The sequence below is a fragment of the Lepidothrix coronata genome, unplaced genomic scaffold (assembly GCF_001604755.1).
Source record: "Lepidothrix coronata isolate B3197 unplaced genomic scaffold, Lepidothrix_coronata-1.0 Scaffold47, whole genome shotgun sequence".
NCBI lineage: Eukaryota > Metazoa > Chordata > Aves > Passeriformes > Pipridae > Lepidothrix > Lepidothrix coronata.
In genome coordinates, this window is record NW_016690227.1 from 2,519,726 (window position 1) to 2,545,384 (window position 25,659).

The 25,659-nt window shown below is 37.6% G+C and overlaps 1 long non-coding RNA gene across 1 annotated transcript in view; it reads left to right on the forward strand.

Moving 5' to 3' along the window:
* The first annotated feature begins 553 nt into the window (after positions 1–553).
* LOC108497359 overlaps positions 554–25,659 on the forward strand; it is a 37,246-nt gene continuing 12,140 nt past the window's right edge. The window contains exons 1-2 of the long non-coding RNA XR_001874774.1: positions 554–711; positions 9,679–9,766. This is a non-coding gene — a long non-coding RNA (uncharacterized LOC108497359). The remainder of the gene's footprint in view (positions 712–9,678; positions 9,767–25,659) is intronic.

Here is a 25,659-nt window from a genome sequence, read left to right on the forward strand (position 1 = left end):
TCCGTATAATTTATTTGCTTATTATATTAATAAAGCCATAAAGAAAAGGCAAAATATTTGCTGTAAAAGAAAAGGAGCAGACAGAGGTGTGTTGTAGCCTTTTGTTAAAAATAAAAAAACAAACAAACAAAACCAAAAACAAACAACCAAAAAAAAAAAAACAAAAAAAAATCTTAATTATCCACTTAAAAAGAGGTTGTCTGCAAAGAAAGCAGTATTCTTTTTCATTTTTGCCCAAGTGTTAGGTCTAATTGGGATACTTCAGAGCTGGAGACTAATAAGAACCACTAAGGGCTATATTGTTTAAAAGCATAGGCCAAGAAAACATGCCTGTCTTGGTAAGACATTAAAGATCTTTCAAAATTAGAATTTTATTTAACCTTGGAGTCAAATTTCTCATGGAAAGAGTGAAGTCTTTAAGAGGCTTCTTTGAAAATGGAATTGTTTTCCCATTCTTTTCCTTTTTATTAATATTAAGGTCTTTTAAATGTGTAAAACCTTTCTTGCATCACTTCCCAACAAAAGGTTGAATCCTTTTTCTGTCTCCAGCCTGGTAAGCACCGTCCAGAGAAAATCCCATGCACTGAGAACTGAAGAATTGCTCAGCGCTCCTGAGATTTCCTGGTGACATCAGCAGACACCGTCAGCCGTGCTGAAAGTGACCCATCTTTCCGTTAAACTGCTTCTGAAAGGCTTCTGGCCTCTCTAGAGGTAAGCTTTCAACAAGGGCTACAGGAAGAGCAGCTTGCTGGATTAGTGTGGGGAAAGTGTCAGAATATACCAAGTTTTATAAATGAGTTTAAATGTGAAAGATAAGTTGATACAATAAAAGGTTTAATTCAAGGCTAACTTTACAGACAGCAATGATTTGAATTTGTTTTGTCTACATTTCTCTAATCTTCAGCTGTGAATGTTTCTTCTTTCTTCATTTTCAGATAGTCACGTAGTCCTTGCCATATATTCATTATGCATTCATCTATCTACTTCACTTTTTTTTCCCTGTAGGCAACTCGGTTTGGTTTCAGTTGGTTTGGTTGCTTCACTGACAGGAGTAGCAGCAGTGCTTTCAGGAGTTTCTAGGTATCCCTTGAACAAAACCTGTCACTATACAGAACAAAGAATTAAGATCCTTTCCGTATCTCACATTTAGTTCCCATCCCTTTTTAACGTTGCTAAACAGTCTCTTCCAGTGATGCTGTATCTTTGAAATTCATTAAAATGCTTCTGCAATGTAAATTTGTTCTTATCGGGAAAGCTAGAGAGTATATCAAATGAAAAAGCCTCTGAAAAGCCTCAGGAAATCTCTGCCTACAAAGTATTCATACCATTTCTCTCATTGTGAATGACTATAGTATTAGTATTAGTACCAGGAAGTAGCACAAAAATGCTTCTGACAAAATTGATAGTTTTTCCTTTTTTTTTTTTTCCTTTTTGATTTGAGAAGGGGTTTAGATTTTCAGAACTTAATTTTCAGATTTTCAGAATTTATTTTTGCCTTACTTCTATGCCTTCCAGCTTGCATGGAAGAGAAATTAAGACACAAGAAAAGATATTAAGGTATTTAGGATAAGAACTGTGTTTTACAGTGAATTCATACAGTGAATAACACAATAGAGATGATTAATTGAGACCTCCAGGTGCTACTGTGTTATAAACACTCATTTACTGAACATATTAATTTAGTCTCTTAAATGGACTGTGGATGTCTCTTGTACAGACATGTGGAACATAATGAGAACATTGATGCATCACTCCCTAAATGTTACACTATGCTATAGTTTTGGGGAAAGGTGTATAGGGATTTTTAGTGCATTTCTAGTGCAGAGGGAGATTTCCTTCCTTATCATTGTCTGCCTCTCTTCTACAGCGTTGACTAGGAAAGGTCATTTAAGTTGTATTACGGATTCCCTAGTACCTCCATTTCCTGACCCGCAATGCGTATATCCGGTGGACACAAGTGTGACAATGACATGTGTAATACACAAAGGAGAAGCGTCCCCTTTAAATTTCCTGCAGTGTGACTCGAGTAAATTTGGAGGCTGTTCTGTTTATATAGGTGAGAGAGGGAAAAAACTGCCTGAAAATACTGTGATAATGGAAAAGCTGACACCAAAAAGAAGTAGTTAGAAATAATTTTTTTAAAAAATATTACATTTAGCACACAAAATTAACTATACTTACATTGCCAACTACTGTAGGCTAGTAAGAGCAGATGTGGATGGCAAGAGAGTCGGAGCTGGGGATCTGATTCCTGGACTATATATATTTTAGGATGTTTTTTCTTCAGACCAGCCCTGGACTGTTTGCATAGACTGAATTCCCTCTCACATCTGAAGTGTATTTGTTTTGCTGCTAAAGTTTCTTGTTCGATTCAAGCATTCCAGTTGAGTCTCATCCCAAAAGAATCCAGTTCATGTTCTTTGAGACCAGTATGTGATTCAAACCAAAAGATAGCACAGGGACCAAATTAAAACCCTAGGTAGGTATATCAGACCTGATTGCATTCACCTTAATGTGCAAGTTGCAGTGTTAATTATTATTTTAGTATTGTTTAATTGGTTTTATGTGGCAAGGTTTTGATACCAGAGGGACTGCAAGGATGACCTCTGTGGGAGAAGGTTATGGGCTGCCCTGTGGCAAACACAGCCAGTTACATCTGGCTCCACAATAGACAAAATGGAAATTGGTAACAAATGAATTAATTAATGAGTCTGTTTTGCCCATGAAGGTAATTGGTAAGTGATATTCCTATCTTTATCTGACCCATGAGCTTTCTTATCCTTTTTTCTCCTCCTGCCCCCCTGAGAAGGAGGAGTGAGTGAGCAGCTGGGTGTGCAATTTGGCAGTTTGCAAAAGCTAGCCTACCATAATTACATATAATTATTCTGTCTCATCTGCAGTGAGCAAAATACAGAGAAAAACAATAGGGAAGAAGAAATAAAAGGTAGGCAGTTCTCTGCTAAGAAGGATAGATATGTTTTAAAAGCCTTTACATTTTAATATGTAAGCTAAAGACGTGACATCCAAAAGAATGATCACCTTAGTCAATAGACAGTCACAATGCAAGAGTGTTTTACTCCGACATTTAAAGCAAAGTTTGAAGTGGAGTGGCAGCCAGGAAAGAAACTTATTGGCGTAGCTATGTAATGACATTATCTTAGATATGAAGTCATGTGTTGTGTTACCTTTCGCTCTAGCATGAAGCAACTGCCTCCCTTGGTAGGTACTTTAGATTTCTGAATCTTCTCCTTTTCAGTAGTACAGAGGTGACTGCTACCTTATCAGCTTCATTCTCCTCCAAACAAATTGCTGAAGTGTTGCAGTCTTGCTAAATGCCACTGTCTTTGCATCTCCCACTCCACTGCTTAGGTAATTCAGCCTCTGCCACCTTTGGGGGCCAGGTCTTTCGTCTGTCAGGAACCACTCTAGCTTTATAGGAGCTGGACAGCTGTGTTGGGCACTAAAGATTCCATAGTTATTAAAGACCTTGAGCATAAGAAAGAAGCATTCCAGGACTTAGTCAAGAATCAGATGGGGAGGACACAGGTGTTCCACAGTTAGAGACTCAGGAGACGTACTTTAGAGCCAGACCTTTCTCACACCAGATGTGATCCATCAGTCTTTATTCAGTGAGACATTAAGGAAGACCTCAATCCCTAAAGGATGTCATTAGGAGTGAGTGAAACATAGATGGGTGTTAGAGCCTGAGAGTCAGGTCCAGAAGAAAGCATCTACTTTGTGCCCCAAGGATGGTGCAGGAGGGCTGGCTAGGAAATTCATGCTGGAATATTGTTGTGAAGATGGTACTCAAAAACCTGTGTCCTTGCAGGCCTACAAGCCAGACTTTTTCCATGGATCAAGAACAGAGATCAGGAGATTTCACTGACTCTGTTAGTGAGAGAAGATTTCTAGTGAAGGTCCACAAAGCTGCCAGATGGTCAGGATCACTTTGAATTACTTCAACACACTCTTCCCTTCTCCAGGAAGCTCTGTGAGAGATGCAGCCACCCTCAGGCCAAGTGCACTGAGCAAATGACAATACATTTGACACTCACTGTGTAGGAAGAACATATGACTGATTACCTCCTTCTGTTACTCTGACATTGACAGTGGCTTCCTTCTTTCAAAGCTGCTGCCTTGCCAGTGCTGGAATTGGGCTTCTAAGAGAAGACTCCAGCTATAATCTGGTCATATGGGGCAATTTCCTAAAGGCTTGTCACTGGTTTAAGCAGGATGTTTCCCACTCAGGGACACTATAGTGGTTCCCACTATAAAGAATCAAGAGACCTCCAACTCCCAGTGTGTCATCCAAAGCACAGAAACAATCAAGTGCTTAAAATGACTGTCATGGACCTGCTCCACATTTCTGCAAATAGCAGGCTCCTTAGCACCATATTTTGTATACATGCTAATAGGCTGAGGCAGACAAGGCTCCTGAGACAAGTCAGATCAGAACATATATCTGCTAGGAGAGCCTATCAGACAGATAGAGGACACGGACTGTAGGATAGCTGGAGAGGTCAAGTTGCCTCAAGTGAAGCACAGAGGGGGCACAGCTAATGAGAGCCAGAGATAGGTTAAGGCAATGCAGATGTAACTGTCTCAAGCTGCTTAGCTGGCAAAGCTGGATATGAACTTGGCACTGCTGCTGAAGTAGCAGTATAGAATTGGCCTACAGTGCTCTAGGGAGCTTCTGCAATTGAACTGAAAGGGAATGGTGGGTGGGATTTGAGCAGATTTTTCTGTTTTATGCCTTCTCTAGAGAATGCTCCATCATCCCTGCCAGAGCTGGTTTATACCTGTGTTTCATAGCAATATATGAGGAAAGAAAATGCTGCTGATTGCAGCACTTGGCAAGTAAGTTCTAAATACTTCCCAGAGAAGAAAATCCCCAGGTCCTTTTAGGATGTCTTCCCTTGCATTTAAGGGTACCCTAAGATGAATACAGTGCAAAGATAGTTACAAGAACTGTTAACAATTTCAGAAGATGCATCTAATCTAAGTTTGTTTAGCAAATGAAATGTCCTCACCCTTGGTTACAAGTGTAAGAAACGAGTGTTTTAAACAGGCACAAAATCAAATAGATTCTACAGTCTCTGAGACCTTTATCTGAGATATAAATCTTATTTAATGGATCAAGGGCAAATTTTTTGTAGGAACCTCTCTTTCACAGATGGTTTGCAACAACCAGGCAACAGTCTGGGCCCTAGACACTACCCATCGCCAGGAATTCCAGGCATCCCTATAGAAAAGCTGACTTCCAACACAGTCCCTCTCTCCTTCCCCCCTTAAAACAGGAGGCAGTCTGCAGTTAATTTCTCTGGTTTGTTTCCTCCTAGATGAAGATAAGACCCAAAGAATAAAGAGTTTAGTTTGGGAATTCACTTGGCCCCCTGAAGAACATTTTGTTCCAATGCCTTCCCCAACCTTTCCCTCTTGCTCCTGTTTGTGTATTTGCAGTCAGGTGCATGTTGCTCCTCTGTGTCCTCCAGTCCAGAGTCGGATCATCTACGGTGAGGTGGGGGAGATATTCAAGGATTTTCACTTAAGGCACCTTAATGATCCAGAGAAGTTGAGTGGGAAATGGCCTGAACTCCCTCTGTAGTCAGAGAGAGATGCTCCCGTGGAGAGTAATTCGGGTCACCTTGGTTGGGCTCTTGCTCTGAATTACCCTTTGGAGGAGTCTATCTATCTTCATTAATTACACAGGGAATCTAGGAAGCCAATCATGCTAATGTAAGTGCTAAAGTTTGGTGCTTGAAGTGAGGCACTATGAAAACCTCCCTTCTATGAGCTCCTGAAATCTCATGTGCCACTGCTGAAAATATATAAGTCTTCTCTTATTAGGGGAGAAAATTCAGGGTGAATTTTCAACCTTTTCTATTGCACTTGACTTTAAAAAAAAAAAATCACTGTCACCTTTTTCAAAATGCTCTCCTGAAAGAAAAAGAATATATAGCTTTCCCACACATTCATGGTAATATGCAAAATCACTGCTAATAATGAGGACGTCGCAGCTTCTTTCCTGTCATCGCCTTTCATTATCCCATGTGTCTTTCATAGTTACTCTGCTTGTCATATATATTTTTTATTAACACAGAAAGGCATTAAAATGCAATTTCCTCATCTATTTGTTTCTTTCCTAATTGCATACTACTTAATACTCAAAGAAATTCAGCAATGCCTGGCTTGATTTTCCTCAGTTGCATAGATGCAGGAGTTTAGTTATTTTGTTGGTTTTATTTATGTGAACTTCATGCAGTCTTTCTTTCCACTTTTTATCTATTAGCTGTTTATACCTTCTCTTTCCTTAGCATGCATTCAATCTTGTGATGGATTTTTAGTTACAATATTTTGAAAAGAGTTTTTTCTCTGAAAGGAGATGTATTTTGTATGGCATTTCTTAAACCATCTACAGACACTCTGATTTAAGTGTATTTAAAATAATTCTGCTTTCTTCATGAATTTGCTGTTAGAAACAATTGCCTTCAAGTTCTCTGTATAATTAACAGAATTTTATCCAGTATGGAAGGCTAACGCACTAATATATAAATAGAAAAGTATTAGTTTCATCTCTCTCCCTGATCTTTGGTTTAAAAGGTAAGGGACCTCTTTTGCTCTTCTTTGTCTGAACTGGCTCTTAAGGCTGAAAATGGATCATTTAACAACCACTTTCATCACTTTACAGATACATTTATAATAAGGTTGGCACATCACCTTGGTGCCTCATCCATCTTGACATTTTTCCTCCAAAGATGGTAAATGAGCCAGAAGCATTTAAGGAACACTTTCCTAGACAGTCTAAGAAAGCTTTGTACAGAATTCCTAGTGCTCAGCAAGATTTGTGACCTTGATTTCAGTGGTCTTTTGGGCCAAAATGGATCTCTTAGCTTTAGAGTTAGCAGAGTAATATATTTGGGAAACATGACCTCATCTAGCTCATGGGTTGTTTGGGATTTTTAGGAAGGAAAATTTTATACAAGACATTGTAGTTTGATATCAGAATAATAATAAAGAATTATTAAATGAGAGATGTTTGAGCAAAGGCAGGATTGACGGGCGTTTTCAGTCCTTTCTGTGATATAGTAGAAACCTAATGTCATGCACAGGCCTAAGTGTCAGGCATTTTTTAATACAAAAACTGGATTCTAAGATGCTAATGCTGGTTGGCCTGACTAGGACTAGTGTAATCATCCTGGGTCATCACCCCACAACTACTGATTTGCATGAAGGTTGTCTTTAGGTATTATTCCGTATGACTAGTTGGATTTATATGGTGCTCCTATACAAATGCATTGCTGTGTTAATAGAAAAATTCAGACTATTGTAAAGTTTGACCTAGATTTAAAAAAAGATGACTGTTGCAATGGTGTGAGAAGTGAAAAAGCAACAAATCTGTTACCATAAATGCACAATGAAAATAGAGTTTATAAGTGTAGTGTCTTCTTAAAAAAGACTGTAGGGTAAACATATCAGAGTTATTTTGTGTTCTTATTTCCACCCTCAGAAAGTCTCATGCCCTCAGAAATTCCTCAGCCCTCAGTTTTATGGAACTGAAAAATTGAGGCTTTACATAAGGATCTGAAAATTTAGTTTAGATTCTTATCTTTTAAAAATTTTATTTCACAAAGCAAACCACCCTTTTTTAAGTACAGCACACAGATAAGATTCTATCAGTTAGTGGGAAATTGTATTTTTGTTTTATATTTTAGCAAAAATACAGCATAAAGGGGAATTTATGATAAGCTAAAAAACTTACATTTTGCTAGATAATAGTGTTTATACCGAATTTATTTGCACAAAATTTGTTTTAAAGAGGGTAAAGAAAACCTATGGATTTTCTGTGATAGAAAATTAAAAATATCAGCAGTATCTAAATATCTGATTCTTCAGGAATCCTCTCAGGAAAATTAATTACAGGAAATTAGGTAGATGACAGAAAATGTAATTGTGATTGACTTTTTTCTGGATATTGTTTAAAGAAAATAAACATAAATTATTGATCAGTTTTAACTTTTTCTGTCATATTTGTTGCTCTGAGTCTTAGATAAAAAAAGGGTCTCATTACATTAAAAAGTCATCCCATTGGAGGATCAGTTGAAGAACACAGGCATAGCACCCATATGTAATGCAGTCAACAAGACCAAATATATTTAAATGAACTGAAGATATGGTCATGGCCTCTATTGTGCATTATCATATAACCCATAAAATGAGGAAGCCAGAATACATTTCAATTCACATGGCTCAATTGTTTTATAATAGAAAATTTTGTGGCAGCATAATTAATATTTTAAGACACTGAGTAGGAAAACATTATCTCATTTCTATCCAGGGAACGTAACTGAAATAGGTAAAATGCGGATATATAACACTAAGAATCCTTTACCTATATGATTACTTTCTTCAGTCCATGAAAAAAAATTTGCTTTGCCTAAAAATAGTCAATGGAGAATAACATAAAACTGAAATTTACTCTGATAAAGGTGGTAGAACCTTCTCCAACAGTAGCTATCTTCTGCACCCCTGATATTGGGGCATGGCTAGGAAAGGGTTGAGAACACTGAGAACATGGAAGGCCCGAGGGATGGCTTAGGATTTGCTTCTTAATTAAGAATTCTGATGGAGTCTAAAAACCTGCATTAATGAAGACCACAAAGAAATAGATATGCAGAAGACATCCAAGTCTTGCAGGATCTGTCTTCTTTGTAACTCAAACTTCAGCAGTGTACAAGTTTTCATTAGCTGTGTAACTAATAGTGACAAAATAACTCAATATCGTGAACTTTTCTAAAGGCTGTGGTGGGATTCATTAAAGCCAGGGGAATGCCTTTTACTCATTACATCTCTGTGATTTGTTGCCTCTGTCTGTTTCAGGCGGTGTTGAAATGTCTAACAATACATATAAACCAGAACTAATATTGTTTTGGCATTAAAGTTACTGCACGAAGAGTGATCATAATATTTGACGTGTAATTTAGCTTTGGCTATTCCTCTACCAGGATTTCTTTAGCCCTTGGAGGTTCATAATGCTCTAGGAAATGTGAATTTTCATTTTCTTAAGAAAATATACTGATTTTTCTCCGACAGAAAGATGTGTACCTTGTGTATTGTTAGCCCCAGGATGTCCTGAAGCAGATATCTGTCTCAATGGGCCTCTTCCTGGGAGACAGATATAATTAACAACTGAATATATAAACCAACCAATAAACTCACTACTGTAAGGAAAAGCTAAATTGTTTTTGTTGGGGTTTGAGCTTTGTTTTTAAAATGCTAATTTTTGCAATAACTTTGAATGAAAATTTCAGGTATCATTTGCAAAAAAACCTTTTTTTTTTTTTTTTAATGAGGTTACGGACGCAGTCCAAGTCATAGCCATCATCTTCTTCTTACCTTCTTTGCAGCCATATTCTCTCAATTTTTCTTCTTAATTCCTTTGCAGATGCATATGAACTTAATCTGCCTGTACTCAAAACTGGATAGATACAAATTTGGGCTGAAATGAAAAACCCCTTTATAAAGCTCAGATGCCAGTCAGAGGTTATTCACATTCGATCAGGCAGCTGCCTGCTCACATCCCTGTGCAGAAGGAATCTGAACCTCAAATTCATAAGCACATCTTTCTTTTTCATTGAAATTATATATTTAAAGCTTTTAAAATTTCCTCTGGCCTTACAGCTGTCTCTGTGTATCTGGACATGTAACACTGAAAATACTTTAAGAGAAGCTTGAAGAATGGTGTCACCTGGAGTAATTGGAGAGTCAGGTATCTGGCATCAGTGTACAACTTGTGTGAGGAAAATAGAACCCTATTTTCAAAGATTATAATGGTATCTTGCAGTTTACCTGTGAAATTTTGGCCTAGATAAGTAAGTAATTCTGATAAAGATTAAAATCAGGTGTTTCCCATCTAAAATTGGATATTTCTCCTGCAATCTATTGAGCTTTCTATCGCTTATGGTTCTAATCTCAAACTAAGACTGGGATTTCTGGCAGGTCTGTGTGTCATAGTTTTTGAACACTTTTTCCATGAGACATTCCAGGTGATTTATAAATGCCTTCTGCAATACCCAAAGAAACCTATTTCTTTGTTACTGCTAAGATTTTCATGCAAAGATCTAGAGAAAAGAATTCAGAATTATAATTTAGATAGCTCAGGGTCATAGGCGTTTTTGTAATCTCATTTAATGTAGTTCTCACATCTCATTAGAATATAGAAAAAAATAGTATTTGATGACTCATTCAGAGTCCAGAAAAAATAATTATGGTGTCTGGAACATTTAGATCATGAAAAGGAATAATGAAACTTATTTGGAAAGAAGTTACTTTTATTTATTTGTTATATTGCTGCTGTTGCTGTTAGGCCCAAATGTAGATAAAGTGTTCATCCAGCAGTAGGACAAAAATGACAATTTGTTAAAAAATGTTATGTTGCTTTTTGTGTATATATACACACAAAATATATACACACATATATATACACATAAAATCACTGATGTGATTGTTGATTTGTACCATTAAAATAACAAAATATAACACTGTTAAGTTTTAGAAGTATCTCATCAGTGACAAAATCTGTGGGAGCAAAAAGTAAAATTGCAGGATTGAATGAAAGCAACAAAAATATCACAGGATACATGAATATTATATACCTATATTATGTATATACATGAATATTGTCCTCAAGTCAGTTTAGTCACAGTATCTTTTAAAAAATTTTGACTAGCTAACTTTTACTGTAAGTAACTGAATTAGCTGAATGTCAATAAGTAAACATAGAGAAGACTCAGATGAACTGCCACCTTGCTGTGTTAAGAGAACTTGGCATGGTCAAATAAACACTTGGCACAGAAGGAGCCTCACTTGATCTCTCCCTTCCTTTCAGAGAAGATAGGAGCAAGATTTGGCCATGATCTTATCACATTAGAAACATATTTTTTTGATTTTTAAAGAAAAAAGATTAGATCTTTTAACAGCTGAGTCAAACGAGAAATGAGCCATGTATGCTTAGTAATAAGTATGTTTCAAATTACTTCAATGGACTTCATATGCTTTCTCATACAAAAGACAAATTGAGATCCTCAGATGAGAAAATGAATCCTATCTACAGTTTGTCCAGAGAATTATTGTTATTGAGGAAACAATTTTTGTTTAGTAAATACATACTTATAGGATAATTGAGTCTCTGGTAAATAATATATGATATGTTAATATGATTAATTTCCACCATTCATTTCTAAATTAGCTAAATATGTATTTAACAAACTTACTTCTGAGAAGAGCTTAATCACCCATGGGCAAAAGGAAGATTAAAATTGAAACAACAGGATACATTATGTTTTGTTGTCAAAACAAACCAAAACAAAATCCAATTCATAATTTTCCTCGTTAAAGGAACTGTCATTTTATGCCTGCACAGAAACAATGAAAAAATACTTGGGCTCATCAAATGACAAAAGCTAAGAACCTGAACTATTATTTTCAAGGAAAATATAAAGATATAAGGAAGAATATGTCTCCTGGAATCAAACCATGAAGTATCTGAGAAAAGTCTAAAGCAGGGCCACCTGCCATTAACCTCTTTTTGTTACAGGCTATCCAAAAAACTCTGTGAGTAGAACCATGCAGTTATCAGACCAAAATACTAATTACTATATTAATGGTTTATCATTGATTCATAAATTTAACTTGTAAAACAAAGCATTGATTGTTATACAGAAAGTAATTCAAACTGTTTTCTCATAAAGAAAGAAACAGATAATTTTTTTCCTTTGGAGGGAGGAAGTCAGTTCAATAGAAGCAAGGGTAAATTTCAGTGGCAGGAAGAATGTCTTCTGGGAATATCATTTACACTTGTGAAGTTTGCTAGAAGACATACTAAGTCATCCTACAAAAAGTATACTCCTCCTTAAATGTGATTTTAGGATGGAGCTTTTGGAATGCAAAATTTATTTAATAAGAAAAATTAAGACTAGGAAAGAGTAAAGTCTGTGATTTTAAAACATTTACATTTTATTATACCATCAAATATTACCTACCTCTTGGGTCACAGAAAGTATGCCTGTATTTAATCACTAATATGCTTTGGATTACTTTCTGCCTTATTTAGTGATTATTGTGTTTACTTTGCATAATACAAAAGTAGTGTATTACATGATAGAGCCAGACACCTCAGTGAAGAGAGTTAGAAATGAGAAATAACAAGCCAGTAAACATGGTTTCTCAGAAAAGCAAAGGACTGAAATTTCTAAAGGCATGTGGATGGATAAGAAGCCTTACAAGTCTTAGACAGATTTCTAAGATCAGTGATGGACAAGTAAGTGGGACAACTAAAAATCAGCAGAGTCCAGACAGGGAGAAATGCATTAAAAAACCTTTGAAGAAAGAAATGAAAAACTCTCCCTTGGAAAAGAATTTCTGAATCATCTAAAGGTGTTTTAGCCTTTGTATTTTTTAATTTTTTCTACTGTTCTTTCATGGAGTCATAATACATTTGAAATGCCTTCAGACAACCTCCCCCAAAAAGTTACTGTCAATATTGTGAGCCAACAGCTTATGTGTTGGCCAAAATAGCAGCTACCCCATAGTAACTTCCAGCACCCAGTAAACCCAGTTTAATCTAGTTTATGTAAAATGCAATATGCAATGAACTCACACATAAACCAGATATGAATGTCTTCCACTCTTGCTGCCTGCAATCCTAATAAATTGGTATTCCTGTTTGTAGAGGCTAGCCATGTTAGCTTATATATTAACATTCAGGATGCTATTCCCCTCAGGACAAAATATGGTGTGTGCAGATGGCATTCAAAAATGGTGTGTGGTTTCAGCTCTAGGTTGAGGATGGTGGTCATCGCTCCCCCAGAAGTCGATTAGATTGTCCAGATGAAACAGATAACACTGTGGAGTAAAAACCCCCACATTTTAAAACTACTCTGTGGACTTCAGACTTGGAGTAGAATTGAATCTTGTGCTGCCACTCTCCAGGGTGGGGTTCATTTTTCCCTAAGTTGCTCGTCAGACTTCAGTTGTGGTCAGAGGAAAGTCACTGAGGAAATGATAAATCAAAGATTAGTCTTGTTACTGACCTGTTTCCTAACAACCTGGGAGAAGGTTAGACCTGATAATCTTAGAGGTCTTTTCCAACCTTAATGATTCTATGATTCTGTTCTATGATTCTATGAAACATGTGTGCATGCTGCCCATTTTAAAGAGAGTCAAGTGACTGATTTCGACTCCTGCAATTCAGGATCTGTGGCCACCTCTGTTATTGACAGAGGTTCAGTAAAGCCATGGGAAGATTTGCAACAATACCACGTTGAGTGATTTTCTACATTCCTATGATATATTTAGGGAAAAGAAAAATACTTTATACTCTTTCTTCAAATTCTTCCCTAAAATTCTCCCTGCCTGTCATCTGGATGCCTGAGAAACACACAGTACCAGCTGGGTGTAGTGTTTGATATGCACTGGATCTGCCTGGCTATAGAGCAAACACGTGAACACTACTGCTCATATCTGTGATTCAGGTGCTCTGTTACCCATGTCTACCATGTCTCCACACTGTCTAGTTGGCATTAAATGGCAGCAATGGGTGCCAGCAAGAATTCCTGCTGTTTGTGGCAACTGAAGTGACCTCACGCCACCTCAGTGCTGCCTTGACTGCACTGAGTGCACAGGGGACTTTGGGCTGCAAAGGGGAATGGGTTGTACTCTGTGCATTTCAGAGATATCTTGGCCCATCGATATCTGTGCTACACGGGATAAGCATGTTATGGACAGACTTTGAGAAATGGATGTGTTTTCAACAAACAGTGAAGTTGAAATGGGTTGTATTATGCCCATCACAGCTTTGCTGTGTTTACACAGTGGCAAGAGAAACTGAGATTTTGGTCTTCAGCTGGGGCTTTTCAGATTGAGAGAAACAGCAAAACCCAGATAAGATAATAAAGTTGCAATTTATAGTCTCTGGTTTTAAATTACAAATTCCCTAAAATGAAGATTGCACTTTCTATGGTTCCTGACACACTGGCCTAACTCAAGGGTGAGTGGGTGAAGTCTTTTTTTTTTAACACAGTCCCTTCTAAAGCTCAGCATCAATGACTCAAAGATTTTTCTTTGGTTTAGGTTTGTTTGAAATGTCTGTCGGATTATCAGGTTTTTTCTGCAACTGAAGAGTAAAAGAAAACAAAAAAAAGCAACTTTATCTTTAGAAAATGAAAAGCTTTCAATTTTTTCTTTGCATCTCAAACCCACCTCTACCTTTGCTTCAGACAAAATAAAACAAACTCTATTTTTCAGTTGCACCATATTGCCAGAAGTAACTAGTTCTGCAAACATTTTTGTAGTTGACCAAAGAAATATGTACTGACGAACTGCACTCCTAAGAGATTGCCCGATATCACAGAAAGGTCTGTAGCAGAGTTGAAACAGAAGTGTAAAGTGCTGGCTGCAATTCCCACATGTACCTTTATCAAAAAAAAGGGAAAAAAACCCCAAACCACCAAGCTCTCATTCTCCTGGATATGAATCGTTTGCTTGTTATTTTTGAAGCTCTTCTTATTTCAGCTGTTTTGGAGGCTTGAATGACTTTTTGTTAAATGAACTTTGCAGATTCAGGTCTGGGTTCTTTTTCCAAAGTACAGTTTCCTATTCTCTCAAGTAATACATTCAGATAAGATACAGCCTCTGAAAACTCTTTTGCAATGTGATTGAAATATTTTTACTTATTAAAATGTTTGGCCTTGTGAGTTAAGGAAATGTTTGGTACAGTTTTGTGTTATATATTTTACTTGATTTTAATTCTTGGGACACACAGCATTTTCTGCTTTGTTTTCTAGTTTTTCCAATAAATAGTAAAATATAAAGTTTAAATTTACTTCAGCTTACTGCAGTACATCCCTCCCCCCTAAAAAAAAAAAAAGTCCAGCTATCAATGGCCAACACAATCAATCAGACTACTTGTGGTGTAAAGTATTACAATGACAGAATACAGGTTTTGGCAATTAAGTTATGCCCATCTTCTGTGATTCTGATTAAACTAAAAGGATCTGCTTTTATAATAGAGATAATATGAGCAGGCGATCTTCATGGATACGCATCTTTACATGTTTTCTAAAATTATTAATTTATTTCTATAGGCTTTGAGGCAATCTGGATGCCCTGGAGTTTGGTTTGGTTTGCTTTTGATTTGCTTTGATTAGTTTGTCATCACTAATGGAAAGTAGAAAGTTAGAAACAGGTTTCAGGGTGTTACAATCACATCCATGTTTTCTCCCTTTCACTGTGTTAATAAATGTGAATATGACTTATCCTTATGATTACAGACAGCAAAGACTGAATATCCCGAGGGAGGGGCCATAAGCAGGGACTGGTTGCCCAATTGCTTCAGTAGAAAAGCCCAGGGAACATAAACTCTTGAGGTGCCAGGAGGGCAGGTAGATGGAAGGTGCAATGTTGGGTACCTGGCAGAGGAAAAATCACTGAGGTCATGATGGAAATGTTATCCTGAGGAACATTGTGGGGAAACACTGTACTCCGTTGCTCAGGAATTTTGATTGAATCACTTGAGAATAATTAAACATGTTTGTGTTTAATTAGAAACAAAACATAATAAAATAAAATCATAATTAAAAATAAATAAAATAAAATGATAAAATAAAATAAACCAAAAAAATAGCCAAAAACATTGTACTGGACAAAATATTATGACCACGAACAATTCTACAAGGAGCCTGCAAAGATGTGTTATGAGCCAATTACTTAAATAAACTTTTGCCAGTATGAGTTCTGAGAGAGGTTGTATGGGGCAACTTCATCCAGCCTTTTCTCTATCCCCCAGCCCAGCTCTGCTGCCTAAAGGCATTCCCTGAGCTTGGGCCTCTGAGTCCTCCTATTCCAGGATGGTCAAAAGACAATATTTAGGTTATTTCTGATCTCATCACCAAGGGGACTTCACTGATTTGTAAGGAATCTGTTCTGTCCCTGGCATTTCGGCCTCCAGGTAATTTAACGCTTTCAGCAGGTGGGTTTTCTTGCCCTCCATGTCAGATCATTCCTCAGTCACACTCTTGAGCAGGTACAAATTTAAATTCCCCTTCACCGTGTAAATGCAACTGTAGGGTTTCCAGGCCACTGACGGAGGGAAACAAAGCTGTTTATACTTTCTCATGTATTGAACACAAACTTCAGATGAGCCAGAATCTTATGAGCTTCTACCCTTGCCAGAGAGCAGTGCAGAGTCACTGGAAGAGTTACTGCATGTGTGGTCTCTCTTCACTGTTTACTGCGTGAAAGCAAGAGTGACACCATGGCTGACCAAAGGGAGAAGGAAGAAGCATCCACTTCTCCAGGGGAGCACTCAAGGAGTGATGGCAGGGCTCTCTTCAGACGGACATGTATGGCCTGTTCATACCACTGTACAGACACACCAGATAAAATACCTGATTCTCACTGGCAATGACTACAAAAACAGCTAAGTAGCCTTGCTTAGCCTCAAATATAGCAACAAAACCCCCGTTCAGACTCCAGAAAAAGAGCATTTTTTGAGCAGAGATTTGAGACATACTTCCGCCTCAAAAAAAGGGATATAATGTTGGTAGAAACCTTTTTTTACCTCATAAATGTGAGTATGGGTTCACTCATAAATGTGTGTATGGGTTCACTCACAAACATGTGCCCACTCCGGAGAGCATTTTCACTTGCAACTCACCCCTGAACTTCCTCCTGCAATCAACCTGATGGAAAGCAGAGAAGGTGTATGGGTATGCCCAAATGACTCTCCTGTCAGATTAAAATGACAGGCGCAGTTTGGTTTGATCCCAGGTGCTGAGCAGGTGGATCACAAATGAATCACTGCATTCATCTCCTTCACAGTTCAATAGCTCACTATGACTCCATACAAAGAGAAAATATCCCACAATTTCATGATGCTGTTCGAAATAGAAACATAATAGAAACCCTGTAGTCATGAGAAAAAATACTTGATGCCAATAATTAACTGGAACAGTACAAATCCCATAAACTAGGGATTCAATTATGATATCTAATGCCTTCCAATGTGACCCAGACTTGCTCTATACTCTTGAGGTATGGGAATAACGGGCTTGATTGTCAGACTTGCTGACCATCTATTAAGAAGTGCTGAGTATTTGGTGTTTACTGACTACTGTGGGAATATATGTTAATACAGAAATCTATAGAATAGATTTCTGATGATGCCATATAATTTAACATAAGGTGGTTTCTGTATCATACAGTACTTTAAAGATATCTTTTGAGTTCTGTCTCATTTTGTACTAAACAAAATAAAGCACTAGCGCAAAGTTGATTTCTATGTGTGTGTGTGAGTGTGTGACAAGGATAAATGGAATAAAAACATTTTTAAAAACAATGAACACATTTAACTTCATTGAACTTCAGCATGTTTAGGCATTTGACTTTAGATCTCTCAGTCAACAATTTTTGTCAAAAGATGTAATTCTCTCTCTTTAAATTTAACTTTGTGTTTTGTAATCCCTGTATTAATTTTTTCTTAGCTATTCTTAAAAGAGAATTCCTGAATTGGTTGTTGGTTTTTGTTGTTTCTTTTAAAGTGTTTGGTTTTTTATATATATTTGCCTTGCATGTATTGCTACAAGTCCTTCCTAATGCCCTGCTTCCTTTCTTCTCTATGACTATTTTTAACTGCTCATGCTCTGAACTAGATTTTTATAAGTACAAAATAGTGATGACTGTCTCTTTTTCTGGACTGAAAGCAGAGAGTTCTTTAGATTGATAAGTCAGTGAAGCCGCTGAAACTTAGCTTGCTTGAAACAGGAAGAAAACTTGCTTTGGGTTGACCTTTGATTGACATAGGGGAAGGATCAAGTAGTCTTCAATATGATCATAATAAGACTTTTACAAGTGAAGAAATGGCTCACACTGACATTTTGAAATATTTGTTGCTTCTTTTTCCTCTAGAGAAAAGCCAGGGTCTGTGCTTATCCTAAATAAATTCTGAGTGCTTTGCCTTTGACATCTGAGTGCTACTTTCATCTGAATGATGAGGTTTTTTCAGATTTCTTTTTACTTTGCCTGTAAGTTAAGAAAAAACAGAACTTTTCAGCTGATTGCATTTGTTATATCAGCAAATATCAAAACACTAGGGCTTTTTTACTGCAACCTGTTAACCAATCTTTAAACACAAAATGGAACTGTGGCATAATTAATTCTAGTTTTATGTTATATTGCACAGCAACTATAAACAGGACTGTGTTAATGTTTATAGTCTGTTTTGTGGTGCATTTAAGTCCTTGTTAACATTACAGAATTTGTTATAGATGTGCACAGGAACTGCTGATTTAGTTAAATAATAAAGTATAGGTTGTTGGAGGGCTGCTTTTGCTTTTTTCACTGTTTTCTTCACCCTGCTAATAGTTTATAAGGTTGCCCCACAGGCTGAAATCTTCATGCAGCTGACCTACAGTCCTTTTTGTGAGCTGAAAGAAGTGAGAACTACAGAAATGTTTCACTAGTGGACAACGACCAGGGCACCCAGAGGCTCAATTTTGGGATGGCATTCAAACCAGCAAGCCATCAGCTATGACTTGGTAATGTCAAACTTATGGAGCACCTCATTGCATCCTCTAAAGCTAACGGGGCTCTGGCATGACTGGGCTGCCTTGTTCCTGGCACCACTGGTGTGGGTGACAGCCACAGGAGCTGTCACTGAGTGACTGCTTCATCATGCACGCAGGAGTGCCAGCATTGCTCCTGTGGAGTGAGCAGAGGCACTGCAGGGAAAATATCCATGTCTGCCAGGAATGATCATTTCAGTGATGACATGAGGAGGACCTCCTCTAGCAAGCATAATCTGCAGCCTAGGGATATATGATGGCTGAAAGTCTGGCAGCTTGGAGACATGAAATTTACTCTGGGGCAGAGTAAACAGGTATTTCCCCAAGCTGAAAGAAAGATGCTATAATCCCTGCTTACCCTCTGTTCCGTGCCAGTATTCACCCTGCTCATAAAATACTAGCCTCTTCTTACTCAATAGAAAATTATTACTCACTTCAAAGCATGTGTCTTGTCTGCTTGCTCTCTTTCCCCCATATCTTCATTGCTCCCTTCTTTTCTTTTCTTTTCTTTTCTTTTCTTTTCTTTTCTTTTCTTTTCTTTTCTTCTTTCTTTTCTTTTCTCTATCCTTTTCGGGTTCATAATTTCTTTCCAAACACAGAAACATCTGGAAAAGTAATTACAAGGTATTTCTAGGAAGTTCTCCTCTTTATAAAGGAAAATTTCATATAAATTTACTTTCCTTTCCTTTCCTTTCCTTTCCTTTCCTTTCCTTTCCTTTCCTTTCCTTTCCTTTCCTTTCCTTTCCTTTCCTTTTTTTCCCTATCCTTTTCGGGTTCAAAATTTCTTTCCAAACACAGAAACATCTGGAAAAGTAATTACAAGGTATTTCTAGGAAGTTCTCCTCTTTATAAAGGAAAATTTCATATAAATTTAACTATACTGAGAAGCAGCCTCTCCTTACTTAGAGGGATTCTTCCTGAAATAAACCGTGTCTTAGAGAGATACACTTACAGCAGTGTGGCCTGACTGCCATCTCTAAGTAGAGTGAGCGGTAACCAGTTTAGGGCTCATCTATGAAAGGAAGTTACCACTTACAGACATAAAGGCAGTTTTTATGACAGTTGAAAGTTTTTTTCTGCATTTCAGAAAGAATTCTAATGTTACTGAAAAGTTTTCAGTTTTCCTTCTAGTTATCTAATAGGTAAACCCCGAAGGAAAAAAAAACCAAAACAAAATTAAACTATGCTTTTTTATGATATTTAATTTAAAATATGACTTTAGATTAAAAGAGTTTTGTTGTTCTTTGTTATAGTATTTTTATGAAAAAAAGGTGGAAAGAGAAGGGTGAAGGAGTTAGGCAAAAATGGAAGGAAATGCAGCTGTATTTATATACTCAAAGATGTGGAGACCAGGTCAGAAGCAGTGTTTTTCACGTTGTTTCAAGAAGTTGCAATTTTGAAAATAGATGTTCAGAGGAGAAATTGTGTGTTCAGTGTTCACTGTTATGCCAAGAACTCTGATGAACTTCTGTATTAACTCTTATCTTAAAGCTCTCTCTGATCTACAATAACAAATAGGTATAACATCTTTTTAAGCTACATATGTAGGCCCAGTTCCCAAATTAGAAGAAAGACTGTAGGCAGATGACTAGTTTGAATGACTTCAAATTTCAAAATTATTTATCTGAATTATTCACTGCAGACTCAATGGCTAGAGAGGCAAATTGATATCAACTTCTCTAGAAAAGAAAAGGTGACAAACTCATAATAGCTTTCAGTCAGAGATAATAGTTTTGCTGTGTTTTTCATAGCCTTCAAACACAGTTCACAATTCTTACTTTACTCATTCCTCAAAAGGCTATATCACTCAGACAACATAATTCAAGTAGAAGTAGGTCTGAGGCAGGAAAGGGAAGAAGAAAGTAAGAGAAAGGAAAGCAAGGAAACCTAGCACTTACCAGATTCAATAAAATGTTGACAGATAAGTAGTTCCAGATCTTGTGGGGTTGGGTATTAACTGGTATGGTATAGTTTTGTTTGGTTTTTTTACTTTATCTAATGGCCTGCTCCAATAAGACAAAAAAAACCCAGCCAACTAAACAAAACACACTGTTATAAAAGGAAAAAAGTTTAAATTAATTAAAAAAAAGATAAAGAGTCTGGTTTGCAGAGTTTGCATCTTTCTGGGCAATACAATAGGCACAAAGGTGAAATTTATCCATGGCCAAGTTCAAGCAATACTTTTAACCCTGTATTCATATCAGCAGGTTTCAAGAGTCACTCTTTTCCTAGCTCAGAGAGGACACCAAAAGATTAGAAAGAAAGGACATAGTCCACACCTTCCAAGATGCCTTATTTCTTGCCCTTAATGGCATATTTAATTAAACATGAGGATGACTTCTTTGGCACAGCTCACTAATAGTTGAATACATTGATTTTGCCTCCAAAATAGTGCTCCCTTTGTCATTCAATCTTCCGTGGATAGGCTTCCTATCTGTGAGTTAGGACATTCATTCAAGTCACCATTTCTTTTTGTAAGTGGTGGCTTACAGTCAACGAGAACAGAGCTTAACTGCTAAGTGAGAAATTTTTGTAAATCTTAATTTCGTTTTTCCTGGAAGACAGAGGTTGGAAGTGTGAGTTTATTCTGAATACCTAATCATAACTGCTAGTGTAACTTGCATGTTATGAGTCAACATATTATTGTAGAAATGGATTTTTACTCCACAGTCATATTAGGTCTGTACTATGGGCTGGTGGACAACAGAATTATAACTGAGGGTAGAATGTAATAAGCTGGAAATAGGGCCCTGGGAGGCAGGAGAAGCTGAAAGACAAGCATAGTACAATGAGAGCAAAGCAAAGGACCACAGCCTTGCACACTCAGTGAACAAAAGTGGGGCAAGTTAGTCTTCCCTAGGGAGCAAAAGGACAGGGCTATTGCAGAAAGCAGCCCAATACAACTGTAGAAAGATCTTGGAGTATATCAGAGACTGCTTCACTGCCCCCCCTTTCCTTTCATCTATATGATTGTGAACTCCCAGTACCTAAAGGGGCCTACAAGAAAGCTGGAGAGGGAATTTTTAAAAGGGCATGTAGTGACAGGACAGAGAGGAATGGCTTCAAACTGAAAGAGAGTAGGTTTAGATTAGATATCAGGAAGAAATTCTTTACTGTGAGGGTGGTGAGGCACTGAAACCAGTTTCCCAGAGAACCTGTGAATGCCACATCCCTGGATGTGTTCAAGGCTAGTTTGGATGGAGCTCTGAACAACCTGGACTAGTGAAAGGTGTCTCTGCCCATGGTAGGGGGGTTGAAACTAGATCATCTTTAAGGTCCCTTCCAACCCAAGCCTTTCTATGATTCTATGATAATCATATGCTGAGAGTGCTACTTGACTTACTGAATGAAGATATCTGAATTGCAGTTCTCTGCATATTATCAAGTCACCTGTGGCCCCTTTGCAGCTCTCAGATTCAGTCAGCAGAGTCTAGAGTAGACTTCATTTCAGCCTAATGCAGAGATCCCTACTGTTCAAATAAACAGCTCAGAGTGGGCTTTGCTCACTCTATAAGTGGTATAATGAGTCTCAGCAGATTTATGCCTGAAAGTTAGCCAATTAAAATTAAGTGAAGCCACTGTTACCCAAAATGACCAACTGGGAATGTGTCACAAAATGTTGTGTTCTGGGTAATATCATTCCGCATGTTGCAAAACCAAACCTGGATGCTCTTTCATTGCTTTTTAACCCTTTGTTTAGATTGAAGGTGGAGTAAGCACAATTACTTTCTATAGCCAGCTCCAACTCTGAGGAGAACATCCTTAAACCTCTTTTTTTAAAAAACCTCAGGACTCCTTTGAATTTTTATGACTTATAATAGATTTCTTTGGGCACTAATTTTGCCACAGAAGAGGTTGGTATATTGTGTGCTTCTGTCTCTTGAAACTTTCTCTCAGCTGTTGCCAATAACAAAATGCCTCCTATGGCAGGGCCAGGGCCACTATCAGGGCAGGAAACACAAAGCTATGCAAACCCCACATCTGAACTTCATACAGACATTTTGCTGGAATAATTAGTGTCTAATTTCCACCACTAGAGTGACAGAAAGAGTTGTATCATCTACATTATAAAAGCAGTGCAGTGTCAAATTTCCTACCTTATTCCTATGGGAAAAGTGATAAACACAGCCTGCTTAGCTTTGTTCACTTCATGACACACTGCCTGCAGTGGTATTAAACCTATTCTCTGGTGATATTTAAATGCTATCTAGTTTTGATTTTGCTTAGATTTTACTATCTTTACTTATTTTACAGTTTAATTTTTTGGATCTGAGACAGCATCTCTATTTAAAATGTCATACCCCTAGTAATTACCTGTGTTTTATGTTACCTCGAGGATAAAGAAAACTTTCTTTTAAGCAATACATAATTATATATTACTTACAATGATTGACAGTTTGTTGAGTGGAGGATCATGAAACAGTACCCTGAATATAATAACAAAGCAAGTCCCACCAAATCTCACGGTGTCAGGAGCTGTCACACAGATTAGTAAATTTGTATTATAATCATAAAGGCCTACCAAAATGATTTAAGCAATAGTAGAAGAAAACACACTCTTCACTTGCAGTGTAGAAACAACTTGATCACCATAATTGTGGAAAAGGCAGTAAGATATCACAAGGGAAAATAATCTGAAGACACTTCAGAATTCTTCTACTCATTTGTTGGACTTTTAACGTTATTTGATATGATCTCTAAGTCAGAGCAGTTTGATAAAATGAAATAAAACTGTGCATACATCAAATCTTTAGGAAGACAACCTTTTTCAGAACTTCTTCAAAGAGGACAACTTTGACTACACAGCAGCTACAGATGTATGACTGCACCTTTTCTCCTCAGGGATGTGCACACAAGGAATAGGATAGCCTACTGAGCTAGCAGCTGTGATCAGGTTAGGTGACTGAGATCCCTTTTCTCTATTAAGTATAAAGATCCTCCCAGACTGTCTAGCTTTGGGATAGTTTGTTGTGGTGAAGAACTCCTTTTATCCCAACCCCACCCCCCTTCCTCCCCCCCTCATATTCACAACGATAGATTGCTGAAGGGAAAAAATATTCTGGCCAATAATATTCTGTGATAATACTGAAAGGTTGGACAAGATCTTCTGAGATGCCAAGATGAGAGTCATTTAAAGATATTAGGGGTTTAGCTCACATATACCAGGTGGGAATTATTTTTATTATTCCTGTATAAAAACAACCAGAGAGTGATAGACATGTTTTAATTTGACCAAAATAACAGATAAGATTAGATATCACTTCATAAAAAAATGTAACAAAAGACATGCAAAATGGACATTTTCAATCCTTTGTTAAGGAAGCTTCCCAGTCTGACCATTCACAAGACTCTCTCTGGCAGTCACATCCCAAATACCAGAGACTTTTAACCACTGGGACCAAAGCCCCTTCAGAGTGGGAGGCTCCAGTGACACAATGGGTGATCACAGAATTTTCTGAGTTGGAAGGGACCCACAAGGATCAAGTCCAACTCATAAGTGAATGACCCCTACAGGGATCAAACCGACAGCACTGGCATTATTACCACCATGCTGGAACCAACTGAGCCAGCCTGACTCCCCACACACTCTCTTACACAGTCAGACCAAGTTTCCTTATAGGTTCAACCCTAGGTTTCCTGTAGCAGAGTCTTAGGTGTCTAGTCCCATAAATCAATTTATTCATGGTGCAGTAACACAGAAACAGCTCAAGCTGGTGCCTCCTAGGAGGACCCCAAAAAGGGAACCTCTGGACTTTTATATCCTCACAGTCTATCTGTGCACAGGTCTCATTTTTCCTCCTGGCCCTCTGCTTCTGCTGAGTCTCCCAGTGTCCATCCACCTGGCTGATGCCCCTAGTCTTTTTGGCCTTTGTTATCCAAAAGGTTGGCAGTTCACTGTCTCTTGTCCCAGGCTCCCACCTGGAGCATAATTTACAACTCAGTCTGTAGCTTGCAAAACGAGCTACCTGCACCAATTTATTCTTCCACACTTTGCACAACAATAGCACTCAGCAAGCATGGTTGTGTCTTCAAATTAAGAGAACAGTCCACCAAAACTAACAGATCTTTTTTCTCTGATTTGCATGCAGAACAGCTATTCCATTTAATACAATTCACTCACACAGAACTGTAGGAAATGAAAAATTAAATCAGCCCCCTTGACAAGCCTAGAGAATTAAAACTAAAAGCTGGTGATATAAAGACAATACTATCATAAACTTTAAATTAATATTTTATAAACAAAAATATAGTACTGGAAACCAGAGCTACAAAAACATCCAGTGAAAATGCTTTTGACTTTTCTGAATTTTGAATTTAGAATGCATTTTTTTTCCCCATTGGAACCTGACAGTTTTGATAGCAGTAGCACATGGCAGAAAAGAAATTCAGTCATGCTTTTGGCAACGATGCAGTTTACCACACAAAGAAAGTGTTTTGGCCATGTACAAAGCCTTAGAGCTTACCTTCTGCAAAAACCCTCCTTTATGCTTTCAAATATTTGAAACATTTGGAAGGGAATAAACCCTCTTGTTAGTTCCATCCCCATTTTGTTCATTTTTATGATTATAACATAGTACAGTGATTGAAAAACATTTTTTTCATGTGTGATTGTGTTTCCCATAATCAGCTAAAATATAAGCAGTGAACAATAGTGGCTATCTCATAGTTTCCAAGAGCTTTAACTAATGTGAAGGATACCAGTGTGAGAGGGAAGCCTGTTCTCTAAGGAGCTGGAGAGGGGAATCCTTTGCAATGGAAATCTTTGCTGATATGAGGGCTCAGCTATCTATACACAGATGTAGTGGAGCAGCAGGGAGTAGTTGCACATTACACAGATCACGGCAGTAAAACACCTCCACCTCTCCACCACACTGTTGGTAGACACACTGGAGAAAAGATCTAACACATAATCCACTTTCTGGAACTGCTCTACTGTGGCTTGGGGCTGGTGAGAGGGGCCAACAGCAGAGGTAGGTCACGGCGTGAGGATGTCATGTTGAAATCACTACGGAAAAACGGAAAGGCAAAATATCAATTGCAG